General features: G+C 41.3%; 1 pseudogene; it reads right to left on the reverse strand.

Moving 5' to 3' along the window:
• Positions 1-510: 510 nt before the first annotated feature.
• LOC101017468 lies at positions 511-5,943 on the reverse strand (annotated as a pseudogene).
• Positions 5,944-17,937: the final 11,994 nt, after the last annotated feature.

The following is a 17,937-nucleotide window of genomic DNA, read 5'->3' on the forward strand; positions in this document are numbered from 1 at the left end:
ATGGTACCCTGCGCAAAGCCCAACTCAAACATCTCCTCTGTCATGAGGCTATCTGTGCTTTCTCTACCCCTCCATTGGCTACGATCTTGCTTCTTTGTCACATTTAGTTTGAACTTCTCTTACAACAGGTATTATATTCTGCCTCGAATTAGAGCTATTCTGATGCACATCTTTCACTTTATCCTTCTTTACCTTCTCAACTAGGTATAATAATAGCAAACGTATATACTGCTTACTAGGTGTCTGAGAACAGTCTAAGCACTTAAAATATATTAAGTAACTGAATTTTTTTTTTTTTTTTTTTTTTTTTTTTTTGAGACACAGTCTCGCTCTGTCGCCCAGGCTGGAGTGCAGTGGCCGGATCTCAGCTCACTGCAAGCTCCGCCTCCCAGGTTGATGCCATTCTCCTGCCTCAGCCTCCCGAGTAGCTGGGACTACATGCCCCCGCCACCTCGCCCAGCTAGTTTTTTGTATTTTTTAATAGAGACGGGGTTTCACCGTGTTAGCCAGGATGGTCTTGATCTCCTGACCTCGTGATCCGCCCGTCTCGGCCTCCCAAAGTGCTGGGATTACAGGCTTGAGCCACTGCGTCCGGCCGTAACTGAATTCTTATAATTAACTCTTTAAGGTATGTACAATGCATATGCATCCTCTCTGTTTTGCCAATGAGGAAACTAAGGCACAAAAAAAAAGGTCAGTAAACTTGCCGGGGGTCATAAAACCAATGAGTAGCAATAACAGAGCTTGCACCCAGGTAATACAGCACCAGCACCGGCACCCATGCCATGAACCATTAGGCCAGGTTGCTCAGGTGTAGCAAAATCTGCTGAGCCAAAGAATAAATGAATATACAAATAAATGAATGCAAGCCAGCAAATTCAGTGTAAAATCAAACAAGCCAGCCACATTATTTGGTTTATTTGACATCCAGTTACCCTAAATTTGTGGCATTAGAAAGAATTTTTATGTGTTAACCATTCACTTTAAAATGAATATTTTCTGAAGACACTATGCCTGGCCCAGGGCTAGAAACTGGCTAAGTTTGTGCTGTCAAGATCTCACAATCATCCAGGGTGGAGCTTGCAGGTGTCTGCCATTTGCACTGGAGTTGGTTGTGTAGAAATTTAATAACTGGGACTTTATGACTGTATTTAATTTTCTTCCTATCACGAACCATGAACTAAAGCAGTGGTTCTTCCCTCCTCATTTGACATTGTCTGAAGACATTTTTGGTGTCACAACTGAAGGTGCAGGTGTTACTGGCATCAGGTGGTTAAAATCCAAGAATGCCACCAAGCATTCCAAAATGCACAGGACAGCTGCCATGACAAAGATATATGTGGCCCAAAATGTCAATAGTGCCCAGGCTGAGAAACCCTACAGCAAAAATATAAAGAAAAATTCCTATGCCAAAAACCAAAGATGAACAAGAAGCTCTCATTGAGAGGGTACCTCTCAGACTCCTTGCAGGAAAGGCCAGCGTAAAATTGAGAAAAATTAATTAAACCACAGCAGTAATAAAGAAATAAACGAAGCATACACAGCAAAATAAAATCAAGTCTAAAATACTCCTTGAATCTGCAGTAGCATTTAGCAAATTAATCTAATTACTGGGATTTTTGCAAATGCTGCCAGTGGTACTGTTGCTCTGGAAGGAGGAAGATTCAATGGCCAGTCTTCCCAGAAATTCACTTAGGAAAATTTATTAGTTAGCTATCCTTGTGTGCTGCCGGGTTGAGGTTCTAGAATGAGCAATTGCTTCATCTAAGACAAAACATCTAAACTCAATGTGTGCAGATGGCTGGCTCAGGAATACCCCCTCTATTTTAGAGGTTAATTATGTGCCCAGAGACCACATCCTGCAGACCAGCCCTCAGAGTGACTACATAGGGAAATGTGGGCTTGCTTGAAGTTCCAAAGATGGGACCCTAAGGGATCCTGGGGGGAAAATCCCCCCATTCTTCTTTTCCCAAAGTACTTCTTTTTTTTTTTTTTTTTTTTTTTAGTAGACAACGATGTCGTTCATTTAAAATGTTTACTTCAAGAAATATATATATGACAATTACAGCACTAAACCAAGCACCTTCGACCAAATCACATCCTCTTCTTTGATTCCACTTCACTCTAAGCCTCTTTCAAATTCTTTTTCCTGAGCTGGAAGACCAGTCAGTCGCCCGCGGGGTCAGCGCCTAACATGTTCCCAGCTGGGCAACTGTGTACCTCTCTCTAGGAGTGCATGACGCCCTTCTCCCCAACTCCTTGTTTTAAAGGATTTAACCCATTAGGAAGTTCATTTTTCAATCTAAGCCAAAAGGAGTTGGGGGACAAGGCAGTCTTCTCTTCGAAGGCCACTTTCCTGCTCCAGTCCCTGGCTAGGGTTCTAGAAGTGGCTGGCCACTGGAAGATCTAAGTCCAGCTCCACCCAGGACAGCTCCTGCAAAGGCTGGGACCTCCAGTGCTGCTTCCTCAACCCTCTCGGTGACCACGACTCAAAGGAGAGACCTCAAGGGTGCCGGGAGCACAGGTGCTGGGGCTGCCTTCCAGTAAAGAGAACTGTCCAGGGAAACGGATCAGGTTATCCCATGGAAGCCTGAGTCAGAGATGGTGGTTTTGGGGTGATATGGACAAATTAGGTTAGTTTAGCAAAGCTCTGAAGTGGCAGAAGCTTCTCCCCTGGACTACTGATTGAACACAGAACAAAAGATGCGCCTGGCCTCAGACTAAGTCTTAGAGAGATGCAGGCCAGTCTCCTCCTACAGGCCTTGGGACTGGCGGGACGGACACTGCTATGTGGCCTCCAAGGGCAGGAGTCACGGTAAGAAGAGACTGGGGTGGAGCAACAAGATCATTTTTGGCATTTTAACATGGAGACAGTGACAAGTGGTAACAATAGCAAAGCAAAACAAAACAAAAACAAAAACGAAAAACTTGAAGAGACCAATATTTAACTATTTCCCATCCACCCAAGTCTCACACTTAAGTTCTATTCCCAACTCCCCATAAGCACCACTGAACTAAATATCTATTTTAAAGTACCCAAACCAGTCCAGACCCTCTGGAAACCAAGAACCCCAGCCAGAGCTGTCGCCTCTCTTGGGTCCAGGCGAGGGGAGGGTTCCAGAAAAGGCACCTCGTAACTCACTCAGCACAGCGCACACGGCGGCGAGTTCAGGCACTTGACGGGGACGCGGGTGGCAGTCACAGCATCCGTGCTGACACTCGAGGAAGGGGACTCTTCAGTAATCCCAACTATTTGGTACCAGAGCCAAGGGAGCTGAGTCAGCAGAACGGTACCCCCAGTCTCAGCAACAGGATGGCCAGTGCAAGGCAGGATGCAGGCGGGGTAGAAAAGGAGACCAAGACACAGGGTGGTCAGCGCTGCTATGGAAAGGGCTGATCCTTCTTGCAAGGACTGGAGAATACACTTGACTGCTGGCTGATCAGTCTCTAAGTGGCGAGTGCGCCTAGCAAGGCTCAGCCCTGGCTCCACAGGAAGCCACGAAGCCGACTCAACTGATACAAATGTTCCCACCTCTGCCCCACCTCCAAGGCCACATGGTTCCACCATCACCTGATTTTCATTTGGACTTCGTTAACAGCTGAGGTCGATATAAATGGCTAAGCACAGACTCCCAATCCCCCATCGCCGGGGACAGGACAGATTCTATAGTGTTGCAGCCAGAAGGCTGTGGGCGTACAGGCCGCCAAGGAGAGAAACAGAACCAACACTGGCCTAGTACGATCTGCAAGAAAAAGCGGGAAAGGAGTGACCCGCTTCCGAAGCACGCGAGCATGATTTTGGATGGAGGCGGGCGGGCAAGGAACTGACTTTGCTTAGCTGCTGCCGGTTCTTGTAAGGGACAAATTTTTTTTTTTTTTTTTTTTTTTGAGTAAATGGCAATTCTTCTTCCATGTAGCATCTGCTTGGATCGCAATGCTAATTATAATTGGAAAGGGGTGTTTTGGGGAGTGTATTCAGGAGAGGAAGAAAGAAAAAGCTTTTAAAAAACCTACATTGCTCAAAGTTTCTGCCTCTTTTGTAGGAATAAGTCAACTATTAGCAAGTATTTTAAATCGATATCAAGGGGAAAAAACGTACTTTGGAAAGCATACAGAAAAAAAGAAGGTAAGGTTGGATCACTTGTAAAACGGAACCTCAGAGAGTCCAAACAAAAATGCATCTTCGGTCAACTTTTGCTTTTTTAAATTCCTTGTTTGACTTCACGTCCCAGTGCATATGGAAACGACAGCTGCCGCGAGAGGTGTGGAGTCGGAGGAGTCTCCGGGAGCATCCAGAGGGTTCGGGGTTGTATTCTGGCAGTTTCTTGATCTTTTCTTTCTCGGTCTCACTTTCATCTCTTGCTATCACCAAGGAGTGTGAGTAGCCCATGGCGACCTTCTCTGAGAAAATGTCATCCGGAGTCTTCACCTCCTGAGCTGCAGTGGAAGACTTGGGCTTGTGGTCTCCGTAGACCAGTTCCCCGAAGGTCGGTGTTGGGCCCCAGCTGATGGTGCTCTCATCGGCAGCCACAATGATGCTGCTCTTCCCACAAGCCAGGCTCCAGATTCTCCAGCCACAGAGGTCCTGCACTGCTTTTGGGTACATGGCAGATTCATGGCAGGTGTTGGTGGCCCCCCAGAAAAACAGACCACCCACTTCACTGAGGGCCAAGGAGCAGGTGTAACCAGCATAGATCTGGGGCACCCCACGCCCAGGGAAGTCAAACAGCTTCACCAAGTGGGGGACCATCTCGTCCTTCTGCTCTGCGTGGCCCAGCCAGGCATAGCTACCGAAGCCCTAGGAGAAGACTCGCTTCTGGGAGTCCAGGACTAGCGTGTGGTTAGCACCACAGGCCACGTCTCGCACAACCACCTTTTGGTACAGGCAGAATCTGTCTTCTCGATGAAGATGACCACTCGCGGGGGTACCAGTTCGCAGTCGTACTCTATCCGCTGTGCTGGGGAGATGAACTTCCCATCCGAGTTGTGTCCCAGGTGACCATATTCAGGCCACCCAAAAGAATAGAGGTTTCCTTTTCAGTCCATTATCATACTGAATTCAGCCCCACAGGCCATTTTAGTAAATGCCAGCCGTTATACATTATCTACACGGGGCTGCGGACAGAGTCTGTCTGATTGGCAAGGCCCAGCTGCCCCATCTTGTTCTCCCCAAACGCAAACACGGAGCCCGTTTCTGTCAAGGCCAAGGTGTGGTTCCGCCCACATGCTGCAGACATGATAACTTCATGGCAGAAACCCTCAATGAGTCTGGAGGTCTCTATTCTCTTGGTGTCGCCATGTCCCAGCTGCCCCTTCTCGTTTCCACAGCTTCCCTTCAGTGGTAATGAGGAGGCTGTGCGCAGCACAGGAACCCTAGACCACTGTCCGCACCCGGACCCCCGCCAGGCACCCATACCTGTGGGGCCCCCACACTTTCTGGCCGAAATTGCGGTAAGCAGCTTGCTGTTTAGGCACTCCTTTTCACCAATCATGTCCCAGTTGGTTGCCCCCAAAATCAAAAGCTGCCTATTACACTTTGACCCTTCAAGTTTGACGCGCTCATTGGCGCCCCGCGCGCTTGCCACTGCCGCTACTGCAGAGCTCGGGCCGCTCGCGCTTCCTGCCCGCTGGACCGCCGCGCTTCCTGGGCCCGGCGCGGGCCGTGCAGTTGCCCGAGCTCGGCTCCTCCCAGGCCGCCGCCGCCGCCTTCTTCCTGGGCCTGGTCGCGGCTGGTTGGAGTGATGAGAAACCAGAGAGAAAAAACGAAGAGAAGCAACTAAAAGACGGATCTGAGGGCTTTTTTTTTTTTTTTTTTTTTCCGGCGCAGACGGGGGCTTCAGCCCACTCACCAGATACGCTTTCCAAAGTACTTCTACCGAACCCTAAATCCTGGTAAGGAAAGAAGTGCTCACTCTCAAAGAGGGCTAACGGAAATAAGAACATGGGAGAGCGCCAGAACCCTGGGTTCAAATCCCAGATCTAGCACTTATTAGCCGGGTTGACCTTTGATGAAGTGATTGGCTTCTCAGTGCCTCGGTTTTGTCATCTGTGAAATGGGAGATAATAATCCACCTCACTGGGTTCTTGGGGGAATTAATACAAATAAAGCATTTGAAATAGTTGCTTGCACACAAAAACTGCTGTGTAAACCCTGGTTATCATTATTATTATTATTAAAGTATGAGTTCATTGAAGGAAAAGGCTGCACCTCATTTTTATGGATTTCCCTAGGCTTAACAGAGTGCCTATGTTACTCCCAGAATATATTATCATAATTCAGGTGACTTTAATTTCGTTTAATATCAATACTTTAGTCAAAGTGCCCTCTCATCATCTAAGGCTGATGGGTTTTGCCAGGTCTGATTGAAAAAGAATATATGCTGCAGTTTTGGGATACTGCCTTTTTGTCTTCTTATTTTATCAGTTACAGAGGGAGATAGTTTTAAATCTATATGTATGAGTGTGAATTTTCTAGTTTAAACAATTCTTGTTTTAGAGATATATTATTAGATGCGTATACATTTAGAATTGTGTTTTCCTGTTGAACTGACCCTTTTTATCATGAAATGTCACTCTCTATATATCTAGTATTACTCTTTGTCTTAAAGTATACTTTGTCTGTTTGTAACATAGCTGTGCCAGCTTTCCTTTGGTTAGTGTTTGCATGGTATAAGTTTACCATCCTTTGACTTTCACCCTATCTGTGTCCTTAGATTTAATGTGCAAGCAGGAATTATTTGGGATAATTTTTAAAATTCACTCTGGCAAGCTTGGTTTTTCAATTATAGTATTTAATCTGCTTACATTTAATGTAATTACTAATATATTTGGGTATAAGTCTACTATTTTGCTTTTCGTCTCTATTAAATCATCTGTTTTTTGTTCCTTTGATGATGCTTTCTTGACTTCTGTTTAATTAGTGAAGTATTTTTTAGCATTCCATTTTGCTTTTTCCGTTAGTTCTTAAATATTTTTGAATTATATTTCTAGTGAATATAAAACATAATTTAATGATTGTAATATGCATCTCATTCCAGACTAAGTATAATTTACCTTAAATTAGTAGTTTCACCACTTCATGAGTAGTGCAAAAACTTCAAAATAGTTTAGCTCCATTTACTTTCCTCCTGCCTTTGTGATATTGTTTTTAATATTTTACATTCACAAATGACACAAACCCTACACGACATGATTGCTGTTGCTGCTTTAAAGAATGTAAAAGATAAAATAAAAATTTATTTTAAATATGGGGGCAAGACAGTGACTCATGTCTGTAACCTCAGCACTTTCAGTGGCCAAGGAGGGAAAAACACTTGAGTTTGGGAGTTCAAGACTTGCCTGGGCAACATAGTGAAACCTCATCTGTACTAAATACTAAAACAAAAAATAAAAATAAAAATAAATTAGTTGGCTGTGATGATACATGCCTGTAGTCCCAGCTACTAGGGAGGCTGAGGCAGGAGGATTGCTTGAGCCTGAGATATTAAAGCTGTAGTGAGTTATGGTCATGCCTCTGCACTCCAGCCTAGGTGACAGAGCAAAACCCTGTCTCAAAAAAATACATATATTATTAATATATAATATATATTACGTATACAAAATATATAATGTAAATAATATATAAAATTATATATATATATATATATATATAAACATCCTGGAGAACCTTCTTTTCTTCTGTCAGATATTTGGGGTCATTGTCTTTCAACCTGGAGAACTTACATTAATAATTCTTGTATTGCAGGTCTGCTAATGACAACTTTGCTCAACTTTTAATTGACTGAAAATGCCTTTGGTTTGCTCTAATTTTTGAAAATTATTTTAGAATATAGAATTCTAGACTAGCAGGGTTTTTTTTTCTTTTAGCACTTAAAAATATCATTCCATTAACTTCTGCTTTCTTAATTTTTGTTGAAAAGTTTGCTATTTATCTTAGGGTTGCTCTTTGAAGAAGATTAGTCTGAAGCACATGTTTCTTATATGTCTATATTTTACAACTCCCTCCATCACGTAATGTAAGCTACTTAGTGGCAGGGACCATGTGTGACTTGTTCATCAGCAGCATCTAGAATTGTGCCTGGCATGTCTATATTCAAGGCATATTTTTGAAAGCATTTATAAATCAATGAATGAATTATACATCATGAGCACAAGGCAATGCCCAACACGAAGTAACCACTTACCAAAGAGTGAATAAATTCAGTCATTGCTCCTGGAGAAGATCTCTACTGTTATTTCTAAGTTCACAATACCATTCAGACTGTTGCGTAGACCTCTAGCTTAAATTAAATTTGACCACTGCATAAACATTATCTTGACCACTTATAGTAGTTTTGAAAAATTCTACTTATATATTATCTTGATAATAACATCTGAAAATATGACATTAGTGATTCTTTTTAGATTATTTATTACATTGAAGATGAGCCAAGCCAAAATGTGTTCTTTTGGAATTAGCTTTCAAATAAAATTTACTTCATAATGTAATCTCCAAAGAGTGAAACTTTTTAAGACACAGATATTAAAAGAAGTTTCAGGGGATTTTAATGAAATAAATATGGAGGTCATCCCTGCATCAGTTTTAACAACCATAAGAGCCAGACTTACAGATAGATGAAATTTCTTCTCCTTGTCAAAGGGAAGGAAGACCCTGTATTTTAAAACAGATCTGTCTTACAGTTTACTCTCAGCTACTTTTTGCAGCCTCAGGACATTTCATCGTCTTGTTGGTTTATAAACGATACAGAATAAACTTAAGTTGCACCTAAGTGGTTACTTTACAACGCAAGAAGCAAGCCATTGAAGTTCAAATGCTTATCCAACCTCTAGTTCTTTGATGACATGATAAAAACAGATAGGCTATGCATTTGTTGGAGAGGACTACTGATGTGCCATATCTGATAAAGGGTGTAGAAAATTATGGAGAAATGAAAAACCTGACCATTTCTTTCTGAGCCATAATATAAAATGTAGCTTCATTTTTTGAATCCTTAAAATGGCAACCGTTTTCAAACATAAGCGTGAAGGGTGCTATAGAGTTCACTACATAGTCTTTGGATAATCCACATCCTGGAACTTATCTAACACTGAGAAGACCTGAGACTTGGCTATCTTAGTATTTTGAAGCATTCATCTGAAACCAAGTTGTCTTAAAAGCAGCAACAGCAATGAATACCTTATTTGTTTATTCGGCAAATAGTTGTTGGCCACCTGTTACGTGCTTAGGTTCTTGGGATGGAGTGGTGAATAACATAGTCAACATCAAAATGGTCAAGCAACTCACATTCAGTGGGAGAGCCTGAGAAGAGGGACAGAGCATAGGCATGATCAGGAAAGTGCCCTGACCAGGAAAGGGCAGGTTACAAAGCTGGCAAGAATGGAAAGTACAGGAGTCAGCCAGATGATGGTAGGGCAGAAACTGTGGGGTGGAGATGGAGAAGGTGGGCTGGAGATGAAGAACTTGGGAACATTCACAATGAGGCAAGTGATTTTCTAGGAACTAGGAGCATGGAGATAGCAAAACTTTCTGACTATGAACACATTCCCCACTGTAATGGATGCCATCTGAGGCAGACAAGAACCCATAAAGAGAACGGTTCTAGCTCTGTGGAAATTTCTGTCTGGAAATTCCCGTGGACCTACTGTTACTGATACTTATTTCTTATAAGCATCTATTAATATGGTAATACCAGCAACTATTTGTTGCGTGCTTGCTGTATCAAAGGCATTGCCCTGAGGGTGGTGGAGGCCAACTCATCTCATCCTCTACTAACCTAATGAGGTGAGCACTTTTTTTCCATAAAATAGATGTGGCCAAAAAGCCTTAGGAAGGGTAATTTGCTCAAGTTCACAGAACTAATAAATTGTGGAGCCAAGGTATTAACTTGGGTCTGCCAGATAGCAGAACTATTGTATTTGGTAGAGGTCAAAATATGTGACTAAGTATACAGAATTATTCAACAATTATTTATCCAGTATCTACCATGGCCAGGCACTACGCTAAAATCATAGATCCAAGGAAACCTTAAAGTTTCTGGCCCAATCCTCTCATTTTAGGTGTGAGAAAACTGAGGCTCACAGAAGCTGACAGACTTAATAATATGTCATACTATCTATGTCAACTATGAATGGGAGAAAAAACATAAAAAGAACAGAAGAAATAATGGATCTGTGGATTTTAATTTAAAAACATTTAAAAGATTGAGGGTATAACTATTCCCTCAAAGTTGCCCCTCTTTTCTCTAGTTAGTCACCCAGAATGAATATGCATTAGAGGAAAGTTTAAATCGAAATCATTTAAATGACATCAACTTTTCCCTCCAAAAATGCTTTTAAGGTGAAGATTGTAGCTTGTATGTCTTTGTGTTTTTGCGTTTTTATAATATACTCTTAGGTACCGCTCCTGGAGTAATCCTTTGATGTGTTTATAATGACTTGTATAGACTGGCGGGAGATTGGTCTACTTAAAAATGGCAACTGAAAGACCTTGCAAGACATTCCCAACAAACAACTCTTGGCTTTTAACTGGAGTCGGGAAGTCTTTAAACATTCCCCACACTGGTCCACCAAACACTGGAATTTGCCATTGCCATGGCATCACATGAGATGCAGTCACTAAATTAACATCTGGGTATGGTTATCAGTTTCTTTTCATCTGGAGTATTCATTTTTAAAGTTTGACCCATGCTTCCCATTTATTTTTCAGAAGGTAAATAAGATTCCAAATGTTTTAAGCAACCCGTAACACAGGCACCAACCTGCCTCCATTCTTGGAAACCACGCACAAGAGAAAAACCTCTATAAGCTAAGTCACACCCGAGTAATTTGGGCAAATTGCAGTGGGGAAGGAGATCAGGACATATTAATTACTTGGCAAGGGTGTTCTTTATATAAACCACAAAGGTAAACCTTAATCCAGTTCCAGGAATGTCTGACTAATTAGGCCATGATTTATGGGAAGTTCCTGGCCATGATAATTCTTGTCTTTGGCTGGTAAGAAATCAATGATCCAGAGCAGCCATTTTCGAAGTATGTTCCCTAGAAAGTTGATAGAAAATTAATGTGGGAAAAAAAATAACCTTAAACAAACATGTTGCAAGCAAATAGGTTTGGGGATATCTAAGGCCGAGGAGTTTTTCTGCTGACAACAGTTTAGAATGGTCAATGATCTATGCTGTATTGAGCCTCTCCAAACTTATTTAAAGATAGACTTTCTTTTGCCGAGTAATCTCACCTTTATCTTTTCCTTGCTGTGTGTCCTCATGTCCTAGGCCCAGTCCCTAACCACTCTAATATTTACCTCTCTCACTTAAAAAATAGAATAACACTTCATATCATGAGGTTAATATAAGGATTAAGTGTAATTTACATACATCTATGGTTGCCCTGTAAATGATAAAGTACTAGACAAATGTCTGTGTTTTTAGGCAGGGCCATAACCCTGGTGGTAAAATTAAAATATATGTCTCTTCGCACTTTTTAGCTCATTTAGACATGTATATAGTCCTTATGGCTTAAAAGTTTGTCTTTCTTGAGCAACCTCAACCCTGCTTAAGCTACTTTGGCCTGTTTCTTAAAATTCTGCCCATAGCCTCATTGTTGCATTTGCCCTGCCCGTTGTAGTACACACGTGTACACAGCATTTTCCAAGGTATAAAATTTTGAGGAAAAATGGGAGGACAAATGTCACATGTTTTGGTTCAGCTGGACATCTCAGTGCCTTCATTATGCATAGCATTATGAGACTCCAACAGGGAAATATAACTTGCAGCATCTTTTCCAAATTTATTTTATAATGGAATTCCTTTTGTCCCAGAATATCCATGAGTACCAGTGGTTTGCAGAACGCACCTTTGGAAAAGCTGCTGTATAGGCTTGGTAGAAATCAAATGGCTTCACTGACAAGGAACATCTCAGAGACTATATCTCCAATAATCTCACATTATTCCTTGATATTGATCTATAATTTAAGTATGACACTTAAACCTAAGTATGAAATTGTGGAAGTAAAATGTACAAATTGCAAGCAGTTTAGTTACATATCATAAAAAGGTTTTGACAATGTCATAGCTAAACAACTTCACCGATAACATCTTGGGTAACTTAAGTTTGCAGAGTATAAAGTAACTGAATAAGTTGAGTTTTCTGATTAATTTAGATAAAATATTGGGCTAGAAATGTTTGTAAAATCTATAAGTGCACTTTTTAGGCTTCCTCAACTCAATAAATAAACATATTTGAAGCATATTTTGATGATTCAGGATGTTTATATGTGCAGGATGTTCATTTTATTCAGTGACTATCAGGTAGTCCTACAGAAGTAGAGGGTTCTGGGGTTCTGGGGCTTTGCCTGGAATCTGTACTGATCCACAACATATGTTAGAAGCTTTTATATAAAAAAACTAACAAAAGCTTATTTTCTATGTATTTGTATAATATAACACCTCACGGGTTTAGGCAAGCCAGTAATCATTATCTCTTCTATATCCTACTATCAGTGAACCTACAACACTGATAGTCTTTGGCTGGGGCAGCTGTCTGTACCATGTGACTTGCCTCCTCACTACTCAACCCCAAAACCCCAGTTATTTTCAGTTATAGATGATTAGATCAGGCTAGATACTTGACCTGAGCTTGGGCAATTGAATTCCTTCTCATCAGAATTTGGAAATGAAAACTAAGTATTTGGGTCGGTTGGACAATGATGAGTGTTTGTGATAGTGATTTGGGACCAAGAGAGGGCAAATCTACCCAAGCCCCTGAGAGTAAATGATTCATCTGTTAGGACACAGATTCAACCACTGTATTAAAGACAAAATAAAATGCCTGAAAAAAGGTAGGAAATATTGTTTTTCTCAAGCCCAGACTTGACATAGCAATTTCCCATTGGTGGGGACCTAGGCTTCTGGCCTACTCACTGTTAGGGTGGCACAGTCCAAAATAGCTTACTACCATACTTATGTTGCAGTCAAAAGGATGCAGAAGGAGGCTGCCCTTTCCTATGACGACAAAGTTACATATGCCACGTGTACATGAACCCAGAACTTGATCGAGTGGCCACACCTAGCTGCAAGGGAGTCCAGAAAATATAATGTTTGGCAAGGAGGCCACGTATCCAACTAAATGAAAAGGCTCTATTGTTAAAGGAAGAAAAAAAAAATGGATATTGGAGAACGACTAGCAGTCTGCCACAGGATGTGAGTAAGCTGAGAAAAAAGGTACTCAGAGAATCAGTAGAGAGAAGTCAACAGGCAGCAAGAAGCAGAAATGACAGAGAGATAGAGTCAGAATCAGAGAGTCAGGGAGTGGTTGTCTCTGACTTCCCATTTCCTGGACATCCATCTGTCCTTACTACATAGAAACTGGCTTCTGTGAAGTTTCTCTGTGGCTTTTCAACAAATTCCATTGTTTCTTGAACTAAACTGAGTTGGTTTATGTTTCTTGCAACTGAAATAATGCAGACAACATTTATTGTATTTATTGAGCACTCACAATATGTTAGGCATTGTGCTAAGTGCTTTCCATGGACTGTTTCATTTAAACCTCATAGCAATTCCATGAGGTAATTACTGTTCATTCTCAATTTTTGTGCCTGAGGAAAATGAGGCTTGGGAAAACCTCACTGTTAGCAGGTAGCAGAGCATAATTTGAACCTGAACTCTAAAGTCTTGCTGCACACTGATGATCTTTACCACCACTGAAGTCAGGCATGAACTTGTAAATCTATGGCAGGATGAGGCCAGGTAAGGCTGAGGCCTGAGACGAGGCTGACTCATTAAAATCAGGTAGGTACTGAGGAACAACACACAGTGATATGACCTGGGAAGAAGCTCAGTTGGAGGCAGGAACTCAATGTCTGGGGCCACACAGGTAAGCACCTGAGTGTATCTAACCTGCAGAGTTGGGGTTGCCCATTAGGCATAGTGATGATCAATTCATGAGTAGACAGAAAGGCTGGCAGGTGGACAGCAATAGATAAGCTTATCAACGGGATTCTTAGAAAACTACTCAATATGTTGTTGAAAATCATCCAATTATTCTACTATGAAGAGTTAAACAGTAAACTGATAAGGTTAGGTAACTAAGAGGTTAGGGCACTAAGAAAAGCCTCACAAAGGCATGGCAGGGTCTGTGAACTAGGTAGGTTATGATAATCCTTTGTTCCTTCCAGGAAGTTGAAGGGCTCCAGTTATAGCAAGTTAATTGCACTTGATAAATTGCAATTTATACCAAACCGTGTAGACTTCTGACTCCTTGGTAAGGTCTAGCCCTATGACTTCTTGCTTAGAGGCTTATCCGTTACCACACCTCCTGTCTTTGTATGACCCAAACAACATGAAGCAGTCCCACTGTTGGGACTTGAGACAATTTTCACCAAGCAGCTCACAGGACTACAGATTGAAGTCATTGGAGAAAAGGTCTTTCTCCTAAGCAGAGCTACACAAACCCTAACTGGCATCAAGGGAAAATGTTTACTATGTTTACCTCTTCATAGTAGAATAATTGGATGACTTTCGATAGCATCTTGAGTTTAAGGAATGAGAATTCCACCAGTCACAGATTCTAGAAGTGGTACGTAATGAGAGTGATTCCATAAGTTGACCTAAAAGCAAAGGGTTCTGAAGTTTCCAAAGAGAGATAAATTGACTTAGTTTCTATGCAGTTTAAATTGCTAATCTTTCCGACTATTGTTTCTACTCATTTTGCTGCTAGTCTCATAATTACTTGCCTCTCCAGCTGCATATGTATCTTTAACACAGCATTCACCAGCTGGCATATCTTTAGATAATTTTTAGTAGAATTCTAGAATTACAGAAATCAGCCTCCAAAGGCTTTCCAACAAACCTTGAACCAAATATTTGCCAATGTGTATTCCTCCTTGTAGAAGGCGTTTGAGGGTGAAGTAGGGAAGATATTTTCTTCTACCCTGTTCCTGACAGGCTAGAGAAATATGAAGGGTAAAAAGAGAGACACATTGCTTTCACAGCTGTAATAAGGAAAGGGGCTTTGTGATTGGATCAGAGCCTGAAGTGCAAACAATAATTAACAGAGGGTAAAACCTTAGAGAACTAACTGTGGTGATTACCCCAGAGATAGCCCAATCTAGGATACTATTGAGGTGAGCCTTTTAAGTTATAATAGAGAGTAAGATTCATTAATATCATTCATTAATAAGATTAATTTTTCCAAAAATTTAGGTCAGTAGTTCTCAACACTGGCTGCACATTAGAATCCCCATGCTCTGTCTACAATTAAATCAATTAAGTAAAAGTCTCTGGGGGTGAGGCCTAGACATCAGTCTTTAAAAAAATCTACCCAGCCAATGCCAATCTACAGCCAAAGCTGAGAACCACTGATGTAGGGATATTCAGAAAGGAAGATAGAAAAGATTAGCACTAATTATCTGGAGCCTGATTAGGTAATTTCAGAATGCAAGAGCTGGTGAAAGTGGAAGTACTGATCATCTACAGGGGAATATGCCCAACAAACATCCTCCAGTGGAAGATGCAGGTGAAGCCTGGCAGAGGAGAAGCAGAAGGATAGCAAAAGAACTAGGCCTGATTAGCGAACCTTTCTTTGACAGGGTTTGTTTAAACAATGGATGTCTTCAAGAGGCCCAGAACTTACTGACTTGTCTCTCCCTCTCTAGGGAGGAATCTGGAGGAATGTGTCAGACAGAAAGTAAAGAGAGTTAAGGTAGTGAAGACACTATGATTCAGCAGTGTCTTTACAGCTTGTAGAAATGGCAAGAACTAACCTCAGAAGCAGATGAAGATTTTACACATTCAGCAGAAAGAAGTAGGGAAATGAAATATTACTGGTATATTCCCCTACTACAAATAGACAAGTGGCCTACAGAAGGGGGCCCAAATGTTTCTGTTACTGTTGAAGCTGGCAAGTTATTCAAGGTCTGTAATAGGCAAAGGCTAAGGACAAAATGGTCAACAAGCACATGAAAAGATTCTTAATATCAGTCATCTCTAGAGAAACACAAATCAAACCCACAATGAAACCTCACACCCATTAGGATGGATACTATCAAAAATGAAACAAACCAAACCAAAAAATCCAGAAAATAACTAGTGCTATTTTTGAAAACTTGTGCACCATTGGCGGGAATATAAAATGATACAGCCACCACTATGGAAAACAGTATGGAGGTTCTTCAAAACATTTTTAAAAAGATTTATCATATAAGCCAACAATTTTACTTCTGAGTAGATATCCAAAAGAACTCAAAGAAAGGTTTCAGAAATACTTGTGTGCCCATGTTTACATCAGCATTATTCATAATAGCCAAGAGGTGGAAGTAACCCAAATATCTATTGATAGATGAATGGATAAAGAAAATGTGGCCATATACATACAACAGAATATTCAACCTTCAAAAGGAAGAAAATTCTGACAGGTGCTATAACATGGATGAGTCTCAAGTACTTTATGCTAAGCCAGTCGCAAAAAGACAAATACTGTATGATCCTACTTATATATGTACTTACAGGAGTCAAATCGATAGAGATAGAAAGTAAATGGTGGTTGCCAGAGGTTGTGGGGAAGAGAACATGTGGAGTTATTGTTCACTGGGTACAGAGTTTCAGTTTTGCAAGATGAAAGAGTTACGAAGATAGATGGTGATGATGGTTGCACAATCATGCAGATGGAATTAATACCACTGAGCTGTACATTTAAAGATGATTAATGTGGTACATTTTATGTTCTATTTACCACAATTAAAATTTTAAAAATATATATGACCAGATATTTTTAAGTGCAAAAAACCAAGGTGGAGTATAGTTTATATCATATTCAAACATTTTGGGGGTAAGAAAGGGGAATAAAATTTAGCATAATCTGTGTTATGACTTACTTTATTTGTATGTATACACACGCACATTCATATCAAGAACCATTAGAAGAACAGAAAATGAATAAAATGAGACAGAGGTGGAACTAAGACTTCTCATGTACACATTACTTACAGTATTGACTTTTGAATCATGTAAATGAATTGCTTATTAACAATAATAAGACATTTTTAAAAAGTTGAGGAGAGGCAATGTTCGAGGAGAAGCTGGTGAAGCAAGAGCCTCCCTGGGCCTCTTGGGGGCCTTAGGATTTAATGGACATATCAACAGTGGCTTCATTCCAAGTGCTTGCAGCTCCCATTTGTATGTGGCTGAGACAAATGTGAACTAAAAAGGAAAACACTCCTGGGCAAGAGGGTGCAAGGGCCTAAGAATTCCAGAGCGGGAGGGAGTGGAGCAGCTACCTTGATATAGGACTAACAGGGCCCAGCATCTTGCTGAGGATGGAAGATACAGAGGACTGGAGCGGTGGGAGTGTGCTTGGAGAACTGCCTGCCATACTTGAAGGGAGCCATGGTCCCAAGAGGGAGTGAAGGCCACATCATCCTGGAGGAGCAGGGAACATGAGATTCAAAGGGGAAAGAGCAGAACATAAAGGAAGAATCCTAGAGTGTCTCAAATGCCACTGTTTCCAAGAGGATTCAGTGTGATAGGGATCCCCTCCCTCTATATGGAAATACAGTGTCCCCTGTCATCCCAGGCACTTTGGGAGGCCAAGGCGGGTGGATCACAAGGTCAGGAGATCGAGACCATCCTGGCTAACATGGTGAAACCCCCTTCTCTACTACAAATAAAAAAGAAATTAGCAGGGTGTGGTGGCAGGCACCTGTAGTCCCAGCTACTCCGGAGACTGAGGCAGGAGAATGGCGTGAACCCAGGAGGCGGGGCTGGCAGTGAGCCGAGATTGCGACACTGCACTCCAGCCTGGGCGACAGAGCAAGACTCCACCTCAAAAAAAAAAAAAAAAAAAAAAGAAAGAAAGAAAAAGAAAAAAAATAAAAAGGAAATACAGTGTCCCAAGTAACTTCTAGACCAGCTCTCTGTATGGAATTAAGTTCACAAACTGTATACT

The sequence above is a fragment of the Papio anubis genome, chromosome 6 (genome assembly GCF_008728515.1).
Source record: "Papio anubis isolate 15944 chromosome 6, Panubis1.0, whole genome shotgun sequence".
NCBI lineage: Eukaryota > Metazoa > Chordata > Mammalia > Primates > Cercopithecidae > Papio > Papio anubis.